Here is a 23,414-nt window from a genome sequence, read left to right as displayed (position 1 = left end):
GAGTTATACATAGGATTCTATATATATGTTGTGTGTGATATAGTTCCAAAGTTATATTCGAAAGTTCTATATGTTAATTAATAAATTATGATGCTATTATTGGTTTTATGCCATGATAAAACTTGGTATGCTATATGTTGTTATTGGTAGTTTTATGACAAGATAAAACTTGGTATGTTATATGATGTTGTTGGTTTTATGATAAAACCTGGTTTTTCCTCAACTTATTGCTGCAATACTGCCTAAGATAATATGAATGTTTAAAAGCAAAGTCTAATAACTTAGGGTTTTAGACACGAGAATGCTTTTGTTGTTTGAGCTACAGGAAGCCATTGTAGTCTACATGAGTAATTGTGTTCATCAACTAAGATTGGGGATCTTAGCATAAATCCTCTGAACTGTAAGCGTTAATCCCGTGTGAGCGAGGAAGTCGTGTACAATTATTATACGGGTTGAGAACCGCACTCGTGGTTGCTAGCTACAATCAAATTTAAGCGAGTGACGAACTATCCTTTTATTTGTTATTTGTTCCAACGCCGATGAAGCGTATCAAAACTACTGCAAGGTGTAATCCTTTTACTACCGCAAGGTGTGATCCTTGTACTATACCGCAAGGTGTGATCCTTGTACTACCGCAATGTGTGATACTTGTAACTACCATAATGTGTGATCCTTATCACTACCACAAGGTGTGACCCTTGTAATAATAATAATAGGTATAAAACTAAGTCATACAGTCGCAGCTATAGACTCATGTTAACATAACTTTAGAAGCATTATACTTTGTCGATATACAAGTATGAATGTTATGTATAAGTTTCCCAATGACTTATACTCTAAGTATAAGAATATAGTAGGTATATTACTTGTATATTAAGTAGACCACTATACCTATTATACTTACTTGCATAGAATTGAAATAGATTTATACATAGCGGTTTTACTCGTACAGAATTGAAATAAGATTTATACGTAGCAACCTTAGCTTGTATGGGATTACAAAGATTTATATGAGACTTATAGGTATACTACTTATTTGGTAAGTAATCCATTATACCTAGGATATATATATATATATATATATATATATATATATATATATATGTGTGTGTGTGTGTGTGTGTGTGTGTGTGTGTGTGTGTGTACACACACACTAAATGTTAGAGAGTCAAAACGATACTTTCAAAACTATACTTTTGAATTGAGAAAAAAGTATTATTTCTACTTAGAGTCAAAACCTATGAACTCACCAACTTTATGTTGACGTATTTTAAAATGCATGTGTTTTCAGGAAGTTGATAACTATGATACAAGAAATGACGTTACACTGCCCAGTGTTTCCGCCAACGGCCGGGGTGTGACAAATTGGTATCAGAGCTATTAACTATAGTGAATTAGTACTTTCTTAGAATGCATGAGTATAGTTTAGGGCTTACTCTGTTAGGTTTTGGTATATCCATTAACCTACAAATAAAAAGTATTATTAATTATACTACTGAAGGACTACTTACGGGAGCGGTGATTGGGTTGCGGGATTCCAGAACGACTATATGCTAAAATGATCCTGCCCTCCGACTGTCCTGACTAGTCGGTGCCTTATCATCTATCCCTAAAGTAACAAACAATAATTAATAGAGCATGAATATAATAAATTATAAATATAGAGTCATATATGAGGACTCAGACCCGCGATGATAATACACCTAAATACCCGGAATTCTTTTGATCTGAAGGTTTAGATCAGATATTCCTACTAAAGTTTATGTTTGCATAGATCCTATCACAACTAAATGTATGTGTACAACTATATTTTACTATGATCAGATTACACGAACTATTTAAATTGGGAGTAATATTTGATAGACTAAACACTTGGTGATCCAAAATGTATAAGAACTAAACAAAAATGCCTTGAAGAAGTAGCGCTCGTCTAAACCTTAACCATCGACAAGAACCACAACTACAACAACAACCGCAACCACCACCACCAGAAAAAAACCCTTCAATAAGTTCAGCGGAACTTGAAGGATTTGAAGCTCAGAGAATCGTTGCAGCTCTAGCTAAAGTCACAACAGGAAGAATTAGAAATGAAGGCAATGTACGGACCACTAGAATGTGTACCTACAAGGATTTTAAGAATTGCAAACCTAAAAGCTTCCATGGAACGGAAGGGATTGTTAACTTGACCCGGTAGATTGAAAAGGCATAATCAGTATTTGAACTAAACTTTTTTCTGGACAAATTTAAGGTACGATTTTATGTGTGTACCTTCGTTGGTGCAACGTTAACATGGTGGAACAATCATGTTAATACAATGGAAATTGATGCTGCAAACTCCATGCAATGGGAAGAGCTGAAGAGGATGCTAGTAGATGAGTATTGTCGAAGAGAAGAAATACAAAATCTAGAACAGGAGCAGTGGAACCTGGCAATGAAGTTTTCCAAGATAAATGCTTATAACGCTAGATTCAATGATCTTGTGGTGATGTGTCCAGCACTACTAACACTAGAATACAAGAAGATCGAGCGACATATATGGAGTCTAGCAATACAAATCAAAGGAATGGTGATCGCATCAAAGCCTACAACATATGAAAGTGCAAAGCGTATAGCTTATCAGCTAACCAGCACAGAAATCCAAGTGGGATTTATAACTGAGTCTCCCGAATCTGGAAAAAACAAGCGCAAATTTAATGGGAAGAATCCCATACAATCATCTGAGGAGAGACAAGATGTGGCAACAAATTATGCAGCCACAACAACAATACCCGTACAAACAAGGAAGTATGTTGGAACATTCCCATGTTGCACTCAGTGCAACCATCATCACCTAGGTAACTGTTCATGGTGCAGTCAATGCAACCATCAGCGCACATGTGACTGTTATAATTACAAATCAAAGTATACGACCATACGATTCCAAAAATATAGAGAACGTCTAAATCTGACTTCGCATGAAGAAGTTATAATAAACTCTAACACTATAAAATATTTATAAAAAGCTGGATTTAAAATTGGCTTAGAATGATCTATCAAATTCTAAAAAAGAGTTGTAGTACTCCAAAATACCTACGTGTGGATATACAGAACGTAAAAAATGGAGTTCCTATGCAAAAATTATGACGTTCTTAAGATACAGCTATCAGAAACCATAATCTGACTGAACACACGATGTGATCATAAAAACTCACGACGTGAGGATTCAAACCGTCGTATTTTGAAGCTAGAAGTCTACGGAATGATAACCCAAAAGCTCATGATGTGAGCAATGTTTCTCAAGACATGAGGATGCTACAGGACACTAATTGAGGCTAGAAAACACACGTTAAAGATATGGGATGACTCTTGCCATAGCTCACAACGTGAATCTATCATTCTCACAACGTTAGAGGCCAAAAATCAGCCTATAAATAGAGGCTTCGACCCTAAGCTTCCTTACACCTAATCTCTTCTCTCTCTCTCTCTATCCCTCTCACTCACTCTCTCTCGTTTGCTGCAGCCGTTTCACTTCCCGAGCTTAGTGATCGCGAACCGCTGACTGTTTTTAGTTAGGTTCTATCAAAGCACGATATTAAGGTGAGGTTCACGGCCCACCTTTTTAATATTTTCGTGCTAAAATGCTTGTTAAATATTTTATACATGTTAATATTATGTCTACATGAAAGTATATTCGTATCAACATAGATAGTTATACTAACCGGGATATAGTTGTTTAAATATAATATTTTTAATATATACAACTATTATCAACTTGTTAGCATGTTATTATACTAACGTAGATCTTGAGTTATACATAGGATTCTATATATATGTTGTGTGTGATATATTTCCAAAATTATATTCGAAAGTTCTATATCTTAATTAATAAGGTATGATGCTATTATTGGTTTTATGCCAAGACAAAACTTGGTATGCTATATGTTGTTATTGTTAGTTTTATGACAAGATAAAACTTGGTATGTTATATGATGCTGTTCGTTTTATGATAAAACCTGGTTTTTCCTCAAGTTATTGCCGCAATACTGGCTAAGGTAATCTGAATGTTTAAAAGCAAAGTCAAATAACTTAGGGTTTTAGACACGAGAATGCTTTTGTTGTTTGAGCTACAGGAAGCCATTGTAGTCTACATGAGTAATTGTGTTCATCAACTAAGATTGGGGATCTTAGCATAAATCCTCTGAACTGTAAGCGTTAATCCCGTGTGAGCGAGGAAGTCGTGTACAATTATTATACGGGTTGACAACCGCACTCGTGGTTGCTAGCTACAACCAAATTTAAGTGAGTGATGAGCTATCCTTTTATTTGTTATTTGTTCCAACACCGATGAAGCGTATCGAAACTACTGCAAGGTGTGATCCTTGTACTACCGCAAGGTGTGATCCTTGTACTATACTTCATGGTGTCATCCTTGCACTACCACAATGTGTGATCCTTGTAACTACCACAATGTGTGATCCTTATCAGTACCACAAGGTGTGATCCTTGTAATAATAATAAGAGGTATAAAACTAAGTCATACAGTCGCAGCTACAAACTCATGGTAACAGAACTTTAGAAGCATTATACTTTGTCGATATACAAGTATGAATGTTAAGTATAAGTTTCCCAATGACTTATACTCTAAGTATAAGAATCTAGTAGGTGTATTACTTGTATATTAAGTAGACCACTATACCTATTATACTTACTTGCATAGATTTGAAATAGATTTATACGTAGCGGTTTTACTCGTACAGAATTGAAATAAGATTTATACGTAGCAACCTTAGTTTGTATGGGATTATAAACATTTATATGAGACTTATAGGTATACTACTTATTTGGTAAGTAAACCATTATACCTAGGATATATATATATATATATATATATATATATATATATATATATATATATATATATATATAGACACACACACACACAGTAAATGTTGGAGAGTCAAAACGATACTTTCAAAACTATACTTTTGAATTGAGAAAAAAGTATTATTTCTACTTAGAGTCAAAACCTATGAACTCACCAACTTTATGTTGACGTATTTTAAAATGCTTGTGTTTTCAGGAAGTTGATAACTATGATACAAGAAATGACGTTACACTGCCCAGTGTTTCCGCCGACGGCCGGGGTGTGACAAATTGGTATCAGAGCTATTAACTATAGTGAATTAGTACTTTCTTAGGAAAGCATGACTAGAGTTAAGGGCTTACTCTGTTAGGTTTTGGTATATCCCTTAACCTACAAATAAAAATTATTATTAATTATACTACTGAAGGACTACTTACGGGAGCGGTGATTGGGTTGCTGGATTTCAGAACGACTATATGCTAAAATGATCTTGCCCTCCGACTGTCCTGATGGGTCGGTGCCTTATCAGCTAGCCTAGAAGTAACAAACAATAATTAATAGAGCATGAATATAATAAATAATAAATATAGAGTCATATATGAAGAATCAATCTCGCGATGATAATACACCTAAATACCCAGAATGCTTTTTATCTCATGGTTTAGATCAGATATTCCTTCTAAAGTTTATGTGTGCATAGATCCTATCACAACTAAGTGTAGGTGTACAACTATATTTTACTATGATCAGATCATATGAACTATTTAAATTGGGAGTAATATTTGATAGACTAAACACTTGGTGATCCAAAATGTATAAGAACTAAACAAAAATGCTTAGAAGAAGTAGCGCTCGTCTAAACCTTAACTAACGACCAGAACCACAAGTACAACAACAACCGCAACCACCAACACCTGAAACAAAATCTCCAATAAGTTCAACAGAATTTGAAGAAATTATAGCTTAGAGAATCATGGCAACTCTAGCTAACGTCACAACAGGAAGAGTTTGAAATGAAGGCAATGTAGGGACTACTAGAATGTGTACCTACAAGGATTTTATGAATTGCAAACATAAGAGCTTCCATGGAATGGAAGGGGTTGTTAACTTGACCCTGTGGATTGAAAAGGCATAATCAGTATTTCAAATAAGCTTCTGTCCGGACAAATGTAAGGTACGATTTTCTATGTGTACCTTCGTTAGTGCAGCGTTAACATGGTGGAACAATCATGTTAATACAATGGGAATTAATGTTACACGCTTCATGCAATGGGAAGAGTTGAAGAGGATGCTAGTAGAGGAGTATTATCCAAGAGAGTAAATTCAATATCTGGAACAAGAGCTGTGGAACCTAACAATGAAGGGTTCCGAGATAAATGCTTATATCGTTAGATTCAATGATCTTGCGGTGATTTGTCCAACACTAGTAACCCCAGAGTACAAGAAGACCGAGCGATATATATGGGGTCTAGCATCACAAATCAAAGGAATGGTGATCGCATCAAAGCCTACAACATATGACAGTGCAAAGTGTATAGCTCATCAGCTAACCAGCACAGAAATCCAAGTGGGATTTATAACTGAGTCTCCCGAATCTGGAACAAACAAGTGCAAATTTAATGAGAAGAATCCCATATAATCATCAGAGGAGAGACAAGATGTGGCAACTAATTATGTAGCCATAACAACAATACTCATACAAACAAGGAAGTATGTTGTAACATTCCCATGGTTCACTCAGTGCAACCGTCATCACCTACGTAACTGTTCATGGTGTAGTCAATGCAACCATCAGCACGTAGGTGACTGTTATATTTACATGAAGTGGAAAGAGAAGGGACACACTACCAATTATTGCAGGAGCACAACACATACAACAGAAAATCAAGGAACAACCACTGAAACAGGCTATAATGGAGGACGAGCATGTTTTGAGTGTGGTGAAATTTCACATATCAAGAAAGAATGTCCAAAGTGAAGGAGTCAAGGAAGTTAGGATATGGTAGGGCATTCGTAATAGGAAGCAAGGAAGCTATCCAGGACCCTGTAGTGGAATCTGGCACAAAAAAATTTTGGGACAAAATTTACTTCAACGGGGGGAGAATGTAACACCCGTCAAAATTAGGTCAATAACAATCACATATGATTATACCAATCATGTAATGTGATTTTGTTAAACTAGTAATGTGATAAACTTACTATGTAGTTCATGATAAATTATAATATAAATATGAACTTTCATACATATTTTATGATACAACTCAAAGTATACGTCCATACGATTCCAAAAATATAGAGAACGTCTAAATCTGACTTCGTATGAAGAAGTTATGATAAACTCTAACACTATAAAATCTCTATAACAAGATGAATTTAAAATAGACTTAGAATTATCTATTAGAGTCTAAAATAGAGTTGTAGTACTCCTAAATAACTACGCGTGGATATAAAGAACGTCAAAATTGAAGTTTTTGTGCAAAAGTTATGACCTTCCGAAGATACAGTTGTCAGAAACCCTAATCTGACTGAACTCGCGACGTAAGCATAAAAACTCACGATGTTAGGAGTCGAACTGACACATTTTGAAGCTAGAAGTCTATGAAATGATAACCCAAAAACTCACGAGGTGAGAAATGTTTTCCCACGACGTAAGGACACTACAACACACTATTCGAGGCTAGAAAACACGGGTTAAAGCTACGAGATGACTCTTGCCATAGCTCACGACGTGAATCTATCATTCTCACGTTGTGAGAGGCCAAAAATCAGCCTATAAATAGAGGCTTCGACCTTAAGCGTCCTTACACCTAATCTATTCTCTCTCTCTCTCTCTCACGTTTGTTGAAGCCATTTCGCTTCCCGAGCCCGATGATCGCAAACCGCTGACTGTTTTCAGTTAGATTCTATCGAAGCACGATATTAAAGTGAGTTTCACGGCCCCACTTTTTAATATTTTCAGGGGAAAATGCATGCTAAATATTGTAGAAACGTTAATAATGTGTCTATATGATAGTATATTAGTATCAATGTAGATAGTTATATTAACCAGGATATAGTTGTTTAAATACAATATTTTGAATATATACAACTTTTATCAACTTGTTAGCATGTTATTACATTAATGTAGATCTTGAGTTATACATAGGATTCTATATATATATATATATTGTGTGCGATATAGTTCCAAAGTTATATTCGGAAGTTTTATATGTTAATTTTATAAAGTATGTTGCTATTATTGGTTTTATGTCAAGATAAAACTTGGTATGCTATATGTTGTTATTGTTAGTTTTATGTCAAGATAAAACTTGGTACGTTATATGTTGTTGTTGGTTTTATGATAAAACCTAGTTTTTCCTTAAGTTATAGTTATAATACTGCCTAAAGTAAAATTAACTTAGGAGTAATGTTTAAAAGAAAAGTCTAATAACTTAGGGTTTTAGACACGAAAATGATTTTGTTGTTAGAGTTATAGGATGCCGTTGAAGTCTACATGAGTAATTGCATTCATTAACTAAGATTGGTGATCTTAGCAGAAATCCTCTGAACTGTAACCATTAATCCCGTGTGAGCAAGGAAGTCGTGTATAATTATTATACGGGTTGACAACCCCACTCGTGGTTGCTAGCTACATTCAAATTTAAGCGAGTGATGAACTATCCTGTTATTTGTTATTTGTTCCAACGTCGATGAAGCGCATGGAAACTACTATAGGGTGTGATCCCTATACTACCGCAAGGTGTGATCCTTGTACTACCGAAAGGTGTGATCCTTGTACTACCGCAATGTGTGATCCTTGTAACCACCACAATGTGTGATCCTTGTAACTACCACAATGTGTGATCCTTGTAATAATAATAAGAGGTATAAAACTAAGTCATACACTCGCAGCTACAGACTCATGGTAACATAACTTTAGAAGCATTATACTTTGTCGATATACAGGTATGAATGTTAAGTTTAAGTTTCCCATAGACTTATACTCTAAGTATAAGAATCTAGTAGGTATATTACTTGTATATTAAGTAGACCACTATACCTATTCTACTTACGCATATAGAATTGAAATAGATTTATACGTAGCGGTTTAACTTGTATATAATTGAAATAAGATTTATACGTAGCAACCTTAGTTTGTATGAGATTACAAACATTTATATGAGACTTATAGGTATACTACTTATTTGGTAAGTAAACCATTATACCTAGGATATATATATATATATATATATATATATATATATACACGCACTAAATGTTGGAGAGTCAAAACGATACATTTAAAACTATACTTTTGAATTGAGAAAAAAGTACTATTTCTACTTAAAGTCAAAACCTGTGAACTCACGAACTTTATGTTGACGTATTGTAAAATGCTTGTGTTTTCAGGAAGTTGATAACTATGATACAAGAAATGACGTTACACTGCCCGGTGTTTCCACCGACGGCTGGGGTGTGACAAATTCGTATCAGAGCTATTAACTATAGTGAATTAGTACTTTCTTAGGAAAGCATGACTATAGTTTAGGGGCTTACACTGTTAGGTTTAGGTATATCTCTTAACCTACAATGTAACCCCGTAATAATTTGAACAATTTTTCACATTTTCAAAACACATTTTCCTTCATAATATTTAAAAAAAATCTGCATGTATCACATCTCAATTCATAAAACATATCCCAAGATCAAAAGAACAAATAAAACTCCGTGTGTGTGTACGAATCATGCCAGTGCCTTCTCGCGATCGTCGCTAGTACCTGAAACGCATAACACAAAACACTGTAAGCATAAATGCTTAGTGAGTTCCCCAAAATACCACATATAACACATATTAGCCACTCATGGCTATAACTCTGTGGGCTCTTGGGCCCTAACTCTGTGGACCCTCTGGTCCTAGCTCTATGAACCTTCCGGTCCTAACTCTGATATACACACAACATAAATCACATAGAAATAATGCAGTGCAACACATCACATAGATAGCGTACAAGATACTCTATCACATAACTCTGGTTACCTACTCAAGGTAAAGTATAGTGAGAAGACTCACCTCGGATGTCTCGGGTAATACCTCTCTCAGATATACACTGATCTAGCCTCTTCCTAAACAAATAAAAAATCATCTCAATCAATAACAACTCTCCAGGCTAGACTAGACTCTCACATGTCCTCTAAGAAGGCTAAAAGACCATTTTACCCTTCAAACGATGCGCAAGTCCAATTGTTGACCAAACCCTAAAAGTCAGCAAAAGTCAACGGTCAAACCTTGACCAGACTCGTCGAGTGCACAATTGTGACTCGGCGAGTTTATGTGTGTCCTCCTCACCCCTGGTTTTCACTTGACTCACTGAGTCAACCCTCCATTTTTCGAAATCGTCACTGGTCGCGAACCGTGCGACAATCCGACCCAACTCGTCGAGTCAGGCTCTTGACTCAGCGAGTTCAGTCATGAACTCAAGCCCTCTAAATCCCCAATGACTCATCGAGTCACTTCCCCAACTCAACGAGTCACCAACTATGTGGTTCTCGGGGAAACCTACTCCTACTCGTCGAGTCTGTTCTTGGACTCGGCGAGTTCATGCCATGCTCATACTCAAATGACTTCCTGAGGTCAGATCTGTTCCTCTAATCTATAGATCTGACCTCCCCAAGCATGATAATCACGTAAAGTTTGGATCTTGGTTCACATCCAACGCCCCCAAGCTCCCTTTTGGCGAAATAATCCCAATCATGGACTTCTAGGCTCCTAACACAAAAGGCATGGCGAAAAGCAGTGTGATAAGAACTCTCAAGGCCTCTTGAGGTCCGAATCCATGAACCATATAGGTTTGGGACGTCTCATACTCCATGCTCAAGCTAAAAGATGCATAAAGAAACCCTAGATTCCACTAGAATCATAAAATCACAAGAATGGCACAGATGGTTACCTCCAACAGCTTCCTCTAATCAAATAGGAGTGGATCCAAGCTCTTCAATCTGCTTAGCTTGCTCTATTTCCTTCCTTCTTGCTAAAACACACAAGAATTAGTGAGTTAGCCTTCCTTTTTGCACCACAACGATATCTCTGCTCTCTAGGGTTTTCTCAGGGGGGGTAGTGGCCGCAAATGATGGCCATAAGGGCCTTTAAATGGGTCTCAAACCCGGGAAATTAGGGTTTCACTTCACAGCGTGGACTCGTCGAGTCCATGAGTCAACTCGTCGAGTCCCGTCATTAATCCGGATAGGAAGTCGCGATCCTACTCGGCGAGTCTAAGCATCAACTCGCTGAGTTCCTCCACAAAACTTAAAATAAAAGAATAATATAATTCACCTGGGAACCCGGATGTTACAATTCCGCCCTACTAGTATCAGACTTCGCCCTCGAAGTCGTACTCCGCAAACAACTCTAGATGCTGCTCACGCATCTCTCGCTCCGGCTCCCAAGTCAGCTCGGACCCACTCTGATGTTGCCACTAGACCTGTACCAAGGGCACTTCCTTTTTCCTCAGAACCTTGATCTTCTGATCAATAATCACAACCGATCTCTCAACATAGTTAAGGCTCGCATCCACCTGAATATCCTCTAATGGTGCCACCGCCGACTCATCGGCCACACACTTCCTTAGCTGCGATACGTGAAAGGTGTCATGAATCTGACCTAACTCCGCAGGTAGCTCCAACCGGTAGGCTACCCTGCCTACCCTCGCAATCACTCGGAATGGACCAATATATCGGGGCCCCAGCTTGCCCCTCTTCCTGAACCGGATCACTCCTTTCCAAGGAGATACCTTCAGGAGTACGAAGTCACCAACCTGAAACTTGAGCTCCGAGCGACGCCTATTTGCATAGCTCTTCTGACGAATATAAGTCGTCAGTAACCTCTGCCTAACCTGTTGAATCTACTCAGCCATCTGAAGCACTATCTCCGTGCTGCCCATCACACGCTGCTTGACCTCACCCCAGCAAATGGGATTCCGACACCTCCTCCCATACAACAGCTCAAAGGGTGGCATACCAATGCTCGAATGATGGCTGTTGTTATAGGAAAACTCAGCCAAGGGTAAATACGTGTCCTAACTCCCTCCGAAATCCAAAACACACGCTCGAAGCATGTCCTCGAGTGTCTGAATCGTCCGCTCGCTCTGCCCGTCAGTCTATGGGTGGTATGTGGTACTAAAATGTAGCCTCGTCCCCAACTCCTCATGAAATTTCTTCCAAGACTTGGAAGTGAAACGCACATCTTGGTCTGAGACAATCGAGATCGGTACTCCATGCTGCGATACCACCTCTCTCACGTACAACTCTGCCAGCCTCTCAGCAGAAGAGCTCTCACTAGTAGCAAGAAAGTGAGCGCTCTTCGTCAACCTGTCCACAATCACCCAAATTGCATCGACGCCTCTTGTAGTCCTTGGCAACTTGGTGATAAAGTCCATAGCAATCTGTTTCCACTTCCATTCGGGGATCTCCAAAGGCTGCAACTTACCATGCGGACGCTGGTGCTCGGCCTTAACCCTACGACAGATCAAACACCTCTCTACGAACCATGCGACATCCCTCTTCATACAGGGCCACCAATACTCTCTCTTCAGGTCTAAATACATCTTAGTGGCCCCAGGGTGGATCGAAAACCTCGATCGGTGTGCCTCCTCCATCAGAATGGTACGTGCCCCGCCCACCAATGCAACCCAAATCCGACACTAGAAGGTCATAAGCCCTCAGTTATCGGTAACGAACTCTGATACCTGTCCGATAAACCGTTCTCTCTTGCGGTTCTCCGGTCTCACGGCCTCAGCCTAAGCCCCTAGGACGGTGTCTAACACCGGAGTCATCACTATCAATCTCATACAAACGTCTCATATCGGGGAGCTCTCCGCCCTACGGCTCAGGGCATCAGCTACAACATTAGCCTTGCCCGGGTGGCACAGGATCTCACAATCGTAATCCTTTACCACATCCAACCATCTCCTCTGGCACATCTTCAGATTGGGCTGATCCATCAAATACTTCAAGCTCTTATGGTCCGTGTATATGGTACACCGAACACCATACAGATAGTGACGTCAGATCTTGAGGGCGAACGCTACTGCCCCTAGCTTTAGATCGTGGGTGGGATACCTCGTCTCATGAGGCTTCAGCTGCCTCGATGCATATGCTATCACATGTCCCTTCTGTATAAGCACTGCTCCCAGCCCCGATATCGATGCGTCACAATATATCACGAAATCCTCCATTCCCTCCGGAAGAGCTAACACTGGGGCTTCGCATAATCTCTGGCGAAGTGTCTCGAAGGAGGCCTGCTGCTCCGGACCCCATGAAAAAGCAACACCCTTCCGTGTCAACCTGGTGGCACGACGATCTTGGAGAAATCCCTGATAAATCTCCGATAATAGTCAGCCAACGCTAAGAAACTCCTGATCTCGGTGGGTGATCTCGGCACCTCCCAGCTCATCACTGCCTCAATCTTGGCCGGATCTACCAATATCTCATTCTGGTTAACGAGGTGCCCCAGAAACTGGACTTCTCGTAACCAGAAATCTCACTTGGAGAATTTGGCATAAAGCCTCTCCAATCTCAGAACTCTGAGGATCTCCCTCAAATGCTCCTCGTGTTGCTCTCTGGATCTCGAATACACTAATATATCATCGATTAACACGATCACCGAACGATCCAACATTGGCCTGCACACTCTGTTCATGAGATCCATGAATGCCGTTGGTGCATTGGTGAGCCCGAAAGGCATCACCACGATCTCATAGTGCCCGTAACGTGTCCCGAATGCTGTCTTCTGGATATCCTCATCACGCACCCTCACCTGATGATATCTAGATCTCAGATCAATCTTGGAAAACCAAGACGCTCCCTGCAACTGATCGAACAAATCATCGATCCTCGATAAAGGGTAATGATTCTTGACCGTTAGCTTATTCAACTCCTGGTAATCAATGCACATCTGGTGTGAACCATCCTTTTTCTTGACAAAAAGGACAGGCGATCCCTACGGCGAACTGCTTGGATGAATAAAACCCTTCCCCAGCAGCTCCTGAAGCTGCGAGGATAACTCTTGCATCTCTGGAGGTGCAAGGCAATAGGTGCTGCCCCCGGAACCAAATCGATACGGAACTCTACCTGCCTCTCGGGAGGCACACCCGACAACTCCTCGGGGAAAACATCCGTGAACTCTCGCACTATCGGAACCTCATCAACTGACATCGGTCTCCCTGAATCAACCCTCGTATCCATCACATACGCCACAAACCCACTGCAGCCCCGCTGTAGACTCTGCCTCGCTCTAGCGGCTGAAAAATATGCCGACCCACAATGCGTACCCTCACCATATACCATAATAACTCCCCCACTAGGGTCTCGTATGGTCACCAGCTGTCGCTCGCAGTCGATAACCGCTCCAAATCTACTCAACCAATCCATGCCCACGATGACACAGACATCCCCCATCGCAATAGGAACTAGATCAATCGGGAACTCAACACCGAAGATCTCGAGTACACATCCTCGGATCACCTCCGTGGCATAAACTGCCCTCTCGTTAGCTATGGAAACTCTCAGAGGTCGACTCAACACCTCTCGACTAATACTGATGTGCTGACTAAAAGCCAAAGATACAAAAGACCGAATCGCACCCGAGTCAAACAACACCAAGGCAGGTACAGAACTCACAAGAAAAGTACCTACGCATATCATAAAATAAGCACAATATCTCAGAATCAAAATAAATAGATGAAAGAATACATACCAGCCACAACATCGGGCACTGCACGAACCTCCTCCGCAGTCAACTGGAAAGCTCTCCCTCGTGCCTTCGGTGCCTTGGCCTTCACTGGCCGACTATCAGTAGCTCTCCCTGCAGCAGGGGCGGATCCCGGAGATTCTCCTTGCACTGACCCTCGCAACTGCAGACACTCTGCCTTCCGGTGTCCGGTCTGGTTGCAGTGGAAACAGACGGCAAACCCCTTGGGGCAATCCTTAGCCATATGCCCCTCCTTGCCACATTTGTAGCAAGACCCTGCTTTGCACACCCCGTCATGACTCTTGTCGCACTTGCCACAAGTGAGACCCTTCTAGTTCACTATCCTCGAATCCGCGGGCTTGGCCCGCTTGGCTGTTGGCTAAGACTGTGTCGGTCGCCTGTCCCTCCCCTGAGACTTCGCATCCTCCCTAGCCTGAGTCTCCAGCTCTATCTCCCTCTTCCGAGCATTTTTCTGAAGCTCAGCAAATGTCCGGTACGATGAGTTCGCTGTGAACTCTCGTATATCCCTCCACAAAATGCTCAAATATCAGCTCATACGTGCCTGCTCGGAAGACACGTGCTCTAGGCAGAACATCGCCCTCTCATGGAACATCCTGGTAATCACTGTAACAGACTCAGTACCCTGCTTGAGGGTCAAAAACTCCTGGTCCAAACGCTCCCTCTCCACCTGGGGAACATACTCCTCTAGGAACATAGCGGTGAACCTCTCCCAGGTCACTACAACAAGCTCAACAGTCGAATAGTGCGTCGTCACAAACTTCCACCAGTCCTTCGCTCCCAAGCGAAGTTGATTCAGTGCGAACCGAACTCTCAAATGCTCTGGACATGAGCATCTGAAGAAACACCCCTCAATGTACGAAATCCACCTCATCGTCATAATCAGATCCTGCGTCCCATCAAACTCTGGTGGTTTTGTGTTGCTGAACTCCCGGAACAGCAACGCATCACCACCATGCGATCTAGCCGCAGCTACAGCTGTGGTGGCCGTAGCAACAACCACATCAGAAAGAGCAGCATATCACGCATCAAAAGTCTCTATCAGCATGGTCTTGATAGACCCAAACATGTCTGGTATCTCTGCCCTGATGGCCGCAGCCACCTCCTCGTGAGTGATCCTTTAAATCTCTTCATCACTAGCACCGCTGCTCTCTGGTGTGTGGCGTGTCCCAACCATGATGTCTTTGAAATACAACATAAAAAATATTAGGGACTCGCTCGAGTATACTCACACTCGATAACTCGACCCTACTTGACCTCTGGTACCCCGAAGATTCTTACTCAGACTGCGTACGGATCCGGTGTCTCCAGTAGTACGGGCCCAATACTATTTTCCACACCGCATCAGCATTCACCCCAAGTCCTCCTCCCAGGGTCCCAAAACCCAAGTACTCTATTCTCAAATATCTAGGCTATTCTCTAGCAGATCTCTCATAGCTCCTCGCTGCTATCTAAACTCTCTCAAGCTTCCCTAGCAGTAAGACTCCTAGACTAAGGCATCAAAAATCAGGCCACTCTAGTCCTAATAAGAATACCTAGTCTACTCTAGCATGCATAACATAACTCATCATATATCATAGCATAACATATCTCATAACACTTATTGTAAGGGTATTTTGGGAAATCACCGTTCGAGCGTTGGCTGATCTTACACACGGCTCTGCTCTGTTTGTTTCAGAACTCTTTTACTCTTTGAAATTTATTTTATTATCAAACATTTTCTTTAAATCCTTAGTTTGAGTTCTGATACGCCCGAAGGTACATCTGAGTCCCTCAAACCAAGGCTCTGATACCAACTTGTAACACCGTAATAATTTGAACACTTTTTTACATTTTCAAAACACATTTTCATACATAATATTTAAAAAAAAATCTCCATGTATCACATCTCAATTCATAAAACATATCCCAAGATCAAAAGAACATATAAAACTCCGCGCGTGTGTGTACGAATCATGTCGGCGCCTTCTCGCGATCATCACTAGTACCTGAAACACATAACACAAAACACTGTAAGCATAAATGCTTAGTGAGTTCCGCAAAATACCACATATAACACATATTAGCCACTCGAGGCTATAACTCTGTGGGCTCTTGGGCCCTAACTCTGTGGAACCTCTGGTCCTAGCTCTATGGACCTTCCGCTCTTAACTCTGATATACACACAACATAAATCACATAGAAATAATGCAGTGCAAGACATCACATAGATAGCATACAAGATACTCTATCACATAACTCTGGTTACCTACTCAAGGTAAAGTATAGTGAGAAGACTCACCTCGGATGTCTCGAGTAATACCTCGCTCGGATATACACTGATCTAGCCTCTGCCTAAACAAATAAAAAATCATCTCAATCAATAACAACTCTCCAGGCTAGACTAGACTCTCACATGTCCTCTAAGAAGGCTGAAAGACCATTTTACCCTTCAAACGGTGCGCAAGTCCAATTGTTGACCAAACCCTAAAAGTCAGCAAAAGTCAACGGTCAAACCTTGACCAGACTCGTCGAGTGCACAATTGTGACTCAGCGAGTCTATGCGTGTCCTCCTCACCCCTGGTTCTCACTTGACTCACTGAGTCAACCCTCCACTCTTTGAAATCGTCACTGGTCGCGAACCGTGGGACAATCCGACCCAACTCGTCGAGTCAGGCTCTTGACTCGGCGAGTTCAGTCATGAACTCAAGTCCTCTAAATCCCAAATGACTCACCGAGTCACTTCCCCAACTCAGCGAGTCACCAACTATGTGATTCTCGAGGAAACCTACTCCTACTTGTCGATTCTGTTCTTGGACTTAGTGAGTTCATGCCATGCTCATACTCAAATGACTTCCTGAGGTCAGATCTATTCCTCTAATCTATAGATCTGACCTCCCCAAGCATGATAATCACGTAAAGGTTGGATCTTGGAACACATGCAACACCCCCAAGCTCCCTTTTGGCGAAATAACCCCAAACATGGACTTCTAGGCTCCTAACACAAAAGGCATGGTGAAAAGCAATGTGATAAGAACTCTCTAGGCCTCTTGAGGTCCAAATCCATGAACCATTTAGGCTTGGGACCTCTCATACTCCATGCTCAAACTAAAAGATGCATAAAGAAACCCTAGATTCCACTAGAATCATAAAATCACAAGAATGGCACAGATGGTTACCTCCAACAGCTTCCTCTGTTCAAATAGGAGTGCATCCAAGCTCTTCAATCTGCTTAGCTTGCTCTATTTCCTTCCTTCTTGCTAAAACACACAAGAACTAGTGAGTCAGCCTTCCTTTATGCACCACAACAATCTCTCTGCTCTCTAGGGTTTTCTCATGGGATAGTGGCCGCAAATGATGGCTATAAGGGCCTTTAAATAGGTCCTAAACCTGGGAAATTAGGGTTTCACTTAACAGCATGGACTCGTCGAGTCCATGAGTCAACTCGTCGAGTCCCGTCATTAATCCGGATAAGAACTCGCGATCCTACTCGGCAAGTCTAAGCATTAACTCTCCGAGTTCCTCCACAAAACTTAAAATAAAAGCATAATATAATTCACCTGGGAACCCGGATGTTACATACAAATAAAAAGTATTATTAATTATTCTACTAAAGGACTACTAATGGGAGCGGTGACAGGATATACACGTCGCTTGGGTTGCTGGATTTCAAAACGACTATATGCTAAAATGATCATGCCCTCCGACTGTCCTGACTAACCGGTGCCTTATCAACTATCCCTGAAGTAACAAACAATATGTAATAGAGCATGAATATAATAAATAATAAATATAAAGTCATATATGAAGACTCAGACCCGCGATGATAATACACCTAAATACCCGGAATGCTTTTGATCTCAAGGATTTAGATCAAATATTCCAACTAAAGTTTATATGTTCATAGATCCTATCACAACTAAGTGTAAGTGTACAACTATGTTTTATTATGATCGGATCATAGGAGCTATTTAAAATAGGAGTAATATTTGATAGACTAAACACTTAGTGATACGGAATGTATAGGAACTAAAAAATGCCTAGAAGAAGTAGCGCTCATCTAAACCTTAACCAACGACTAGAACCACAACAACAACAACAACAACAACCGCAACCACCACCACCCGAAAAAAAATCCTTCAATAAGTTCAGTAGAACTTGAAGGATTTGAAGCTCAGAGAATCGCTGTAGCTCTAGCTAACGTCACAACAGGAAGAGTTAGAAATGAAGGCAATGTACGGACCACTAGAATGTGTACCTACAAGGATTTTATGAAGTGCAAACCTAAGAGTTTCCCTGGAATGGAAGGAGTTGTTAACTTGACCCGGTGGATTGAAAAGGCATAATCAGTATTTCAAAGAAGCTTCTGTCCGGACAAATGAAAGGTAGGATTTTCTGTGTGTACCTTCGCTGGTGTAGCATTAACATGGTGGAATAATCATGTTAATACAATGGGAATTGATGCTGCAAATTCCATGCAATGGAAAGAGCTGAAGAGGATGCTAGTAGAGGAGTATTATCCAAGAGAGGAAATACGAAATCTAGAACAAGAGCTGTGGAACCTAACAATGAAGGGTTCCAAGATAAATGCTTATACCGCTGGATTCAATGATCTTGTGGTGATGTGTCCAACACTAGTAACCCCAGAGTACAAGAAGATCGAGCGATATATCTGGGGTATAGCATCATAAATCAAAGGAATGGTGATCGCATCAAAGCCTCCAACATAACATTGAATATATATGAAACGTAACAACATTCGTCACCATGCATTAATATAGTACAACCAGTAGAGTTTACATGAAATACATTGTTTAAACATTACATTCCTAAAAATAAATTGTTCAATTTGTACATAAATAAACTGCAGGCCACCACTGAATATTATTTCCTTTGTATCACTGGTTCCCTGAGAATACAAGTATTTTGAAAAACGTCGACATATGAAATGTTGGTGAGTTCATAAGCGGTATTTGAAGAAAAACAATGTTCGTATCGTTTGAAAACCACCAGAAAATCCGATATTTTCTGAAATGAAAAGCTTTCGAAAATGTTTGTGAAGATCCATAGGTATGCTTGTTTGTTTCTATACTTGTAAAAATTATTCATTAAAGTTGTATGCATTTCGAGTCCGTATGTATTGAAAAACCCTAGGAAAACCCGATGTTTTCCTAATCCTTTGAATTCCATGAAGTTACGTTGAAACCATTGCAAAACGAGTAGTCTCATTCCCAGGCGACGTTGGATTATTTTTGAGCATGATTAATTGCTACAAACATGCATTACACAAACGACCAGTTTATAGCTATACTAACGATCCCGTAGGCGTCGTCCGTACTAATCACGTTATCCAACCGCCCTGACTACGTGTAGTCCCACATCCGAAGAGAAAGAGGACACGAAGACCTCGATAACTCCATTAACCGGTTGGGGATAAAAAAAATATACGAGGGGTCCCAGACCCGCCTCGCATGAAATGTAGACTTTACTAGCAATACCAAAGGACCCTTGGGGACCAGTAGTATACAAGCCATTAAAAGTCCTTCTACGTTGTGCCAGGTCGGTAAAACCCAACACTTCGTAGGATAAAGGTCTTCGGGCCTTAAGATCAGGTCATTGGGCTAGCTAGGCCCAACAAACAAGATTTTACACTTTTGGGGCCCAAAGATGGTGCGTAGACGTCTGTGCACACTCGCATGTATATTGAATTCCCAAACGTTATTTGTATGAATCGTAGTGTCGTCATGTTAGTAGTTTCGGATTTTCATTGGTTCGAGACCGAACCAATTCGTTTCACAACGATTTTGGTATTGTAGTGTATTGTATTTCGTCGATAGTCGCGGTGCCATTGTTTGATCAAATTGCATGTATTGAATTAGCCTTGAAATTTTTTTGTTTTCAGCCCCTCATTGTTTGTAAAATTTACTTTTTCAACCCTTTAATTAAATACTTTCCGATTTGGTCCTTAAATCAATTTTCTTGACATTTTAACACCAAAAATTATTGAAATTGATATTTTTCAGCATATTTTTCAATGAAAACAGTTTAAGTCCCTGAAATTTCAGTTTTCTCGGTTATAACCCTTCTTTTTCGCAACTTTGACAATTTTGACCCAAATTGTAAAATTTTTGCAACTTTGGTCCTTTTTAAATTTAAAAAGCATTTTAAACCTTTGAAAAGGACTTGGAACACTTATAGTCCACTGTTTTACAGAAAAATACAGTTTTGGCCCTCCAAAACAGAAAATCTCGCATAATGGGCCTCATTGGGCCGAAAATGTCATTTTTAGCCCATTAAGCTTGAAATTTATGTTTTTAATCCTCTAAATGAGTATATTTCCAGAAATTGTTTTATTGAAACTGTTTTGACACACCTCATCCATCAGAATTCGTGATATGTCAATTTGGGCCCTTAATTTTGTATTTTTCACATTTTAGGCCCAAAATTTGTGTTTTTAGCCCAAAGAAAATTGTTACTAAACCACTTAGCTATTTTTCTTGAAACACTTTGTATGTAGAAATATATTTGAAGCTAAAATCATTTAACATAAGATATATCTCGGTTTTGAGGGGTTTTATGGCTAGATCCAACATTATAGCACACAAAAGCATACATGTAAGCATGGAAATCATACAAGGCATACAAAACACATATAGATCTACACTTTCACTTGTATTCCCCCCCCCCCCCCCACAAAACTTATAAAAACAGAAAATAGGGGGTATGAAGCTCACCTTAGGGTGTGATTTTGGTTCTTGAAGAAAAGATGGGAGAAAACTTGGTGATTTTTGGCCTTAGCACCCTTTTCTTGAAGATCTCGAGTTTGAGATGGTTCTAGGATGCAAGATCACGATTTTTGCATAGATTAGGAAAGGATTTTGATAACAAAAAGAATCTAAATCACAGATCCAAGCATAATCTTACCTTAGATGAAGAATTTGTGGAAATTTCCTCTTGAATGCTTCCTAAAACTCGAGATTTATGAGTGGAGAGGGAGGGATGTTCTTGAGTGTTCTTGAGAGAGTTTGAGAGAGTTTTGTGGTGTGTGTGTGTGTGTGCTTGTGGCCGAGAGTGAGAGAGACAAGAGAAGAAGAAGTGATATTTGAGGTGATGTGCATGGAAGAATGAGAAATAATGCATGGATGTCCAATGGATAAAAATGAGGTGGCATGGGAAAGTCAAACCCTCCTCTTGGGCTTGATGTGGGCCGAAAACATGGAAGGAAAAAGGAAATTTGGGCTTTTTGCTCCCAAGCCCAATATTAGAGTTAATTTGGGTGAATTTTATCATAAAAGAATATAGTATGATTTTTCCATTTTTGTTGAACTAGTTTAGGGTATTCATGGATCAAAGCTTTAATTCATTTCATTCTAGGCCCAACATGGCCCAAATTGTTGAAATAAATTAGTGTGGGTCCAATTAGAGCCCAATTAGGGTTCTAAGCCCATGATAGTCTAATTGGAAGCTTATTGGTCCATTTGGATCCAATAAGGGAGTCCTAGTCCAAAATGGACTTAAACAAGAACTTCTAGGGTTTCCAATTGTTTGATGACTATTTGTAGTACTTGTATAATGTATTTGATTGAAGTTTTTGAAGTCATAATCATAGGTGTTACACATGTTCTTAAGTTTTTGATTCACATTAGCTTGAATGTATAGATTACATGACACAAAATTTCCAGTTGTGACACAGTGCAAAGCGTATAGCTCATCAGCTAACCAGCACAGAAATCCAAATGGGATTTATAGCTGACTCTCCCGAATCTGGAACAAACAAGCGCAAATTTAATGGGAAGAATCCCATACAATCATCTGAGGAAAGACAAGATGTGGTAACTAATTATGCAGCCACAACAACAATACCTGTACAAACAAGGATCTATGCTGGAACATTCCCATGGTGCACTCAATGCAAACGTCATCACCTAGGTAATTGTTCATGGTGCAGTCAATGCAACCATCATCGTGCATGTGACTGTTATATTTACATGAAGTGCAAAAAGAAGGGGCACACTACCAATTGCTGCAGGAGCACAACACATACAACAGAAAATCAAGGAACAAACACTAAAACATGCTATGATGGAGGACGAGCATGTTTTGAGTATGGTGAAATTGGTCATATCAAGAAGGAATGTCCAATGTGAAGAAATCAAGGAAGTTAGGCTATGAGCATTCGTAATAGGAAGCAAGGAAGCTATCCAGGAACCTATAGTGGAATCTGGTACAAAATAAATTTTGGGATGAAATTTACTTCAACGGGGGGAGAATGTAATACCGGTCAAAATTAGGTCAATAACAATCACATGTGATTATACCAATCATGTAATGTGATTTTGCTAAACTAGTAATGTGATAAACTTACTATGTAGTTCATGATAAATTCTAATATAAACATGAACTTTCATACATATTTTATGATACAACTCAAAGTATACATCCATACGATTCCAAAAATATAGAGAGCGTCTAAATCTGACTTCGCATGAAGAAGTTATGATAAACTCTAACACTATAAAATCTCTATAAAAATATGAATTTAAAATAGGCTTAGAATTATCTATCGGATTCTAAAAGAGAGTTGTAGTACTCCCAAATACCTACGTGTGGATATAAAGAACCTAAAAACTGAGTTCGTATGCAAAAGTTATGACCTTCCGAAGATACATCTGTCAGAAACCCTAATCTGACTGAACTCACGATGTGATCATAAAAACTCACGATGTGAGGAGTCAAACCATCATATTTTGAAGCTAGAAGTCTACGGAATGATAACCCAAAAGCTCATGATGTGAGAAATGTTTTCTCACGACGTGAGGACGCTACAGGACACTATTCGAGGCTAGAAAT

The sequence above is a fragment of the Lactuca sativa genome, chromosome 5, assembly GCF_002870075.4.
Source record: "Lactuca sativa cultivar Salinas chromosome 5, Lsat_Salinas_v11, whole genome shotgun sequence".
NCBI classification, from domain to species: domain Eukaryota; kingdom Viridiplantae; phylum Streptophyta; class Magnoliopsida; order Asterales; family Asteraceae; genus Lactuca; species Lactuca sativa.
Note: the sequence above shows the minus strand (reverse complement) of the source record.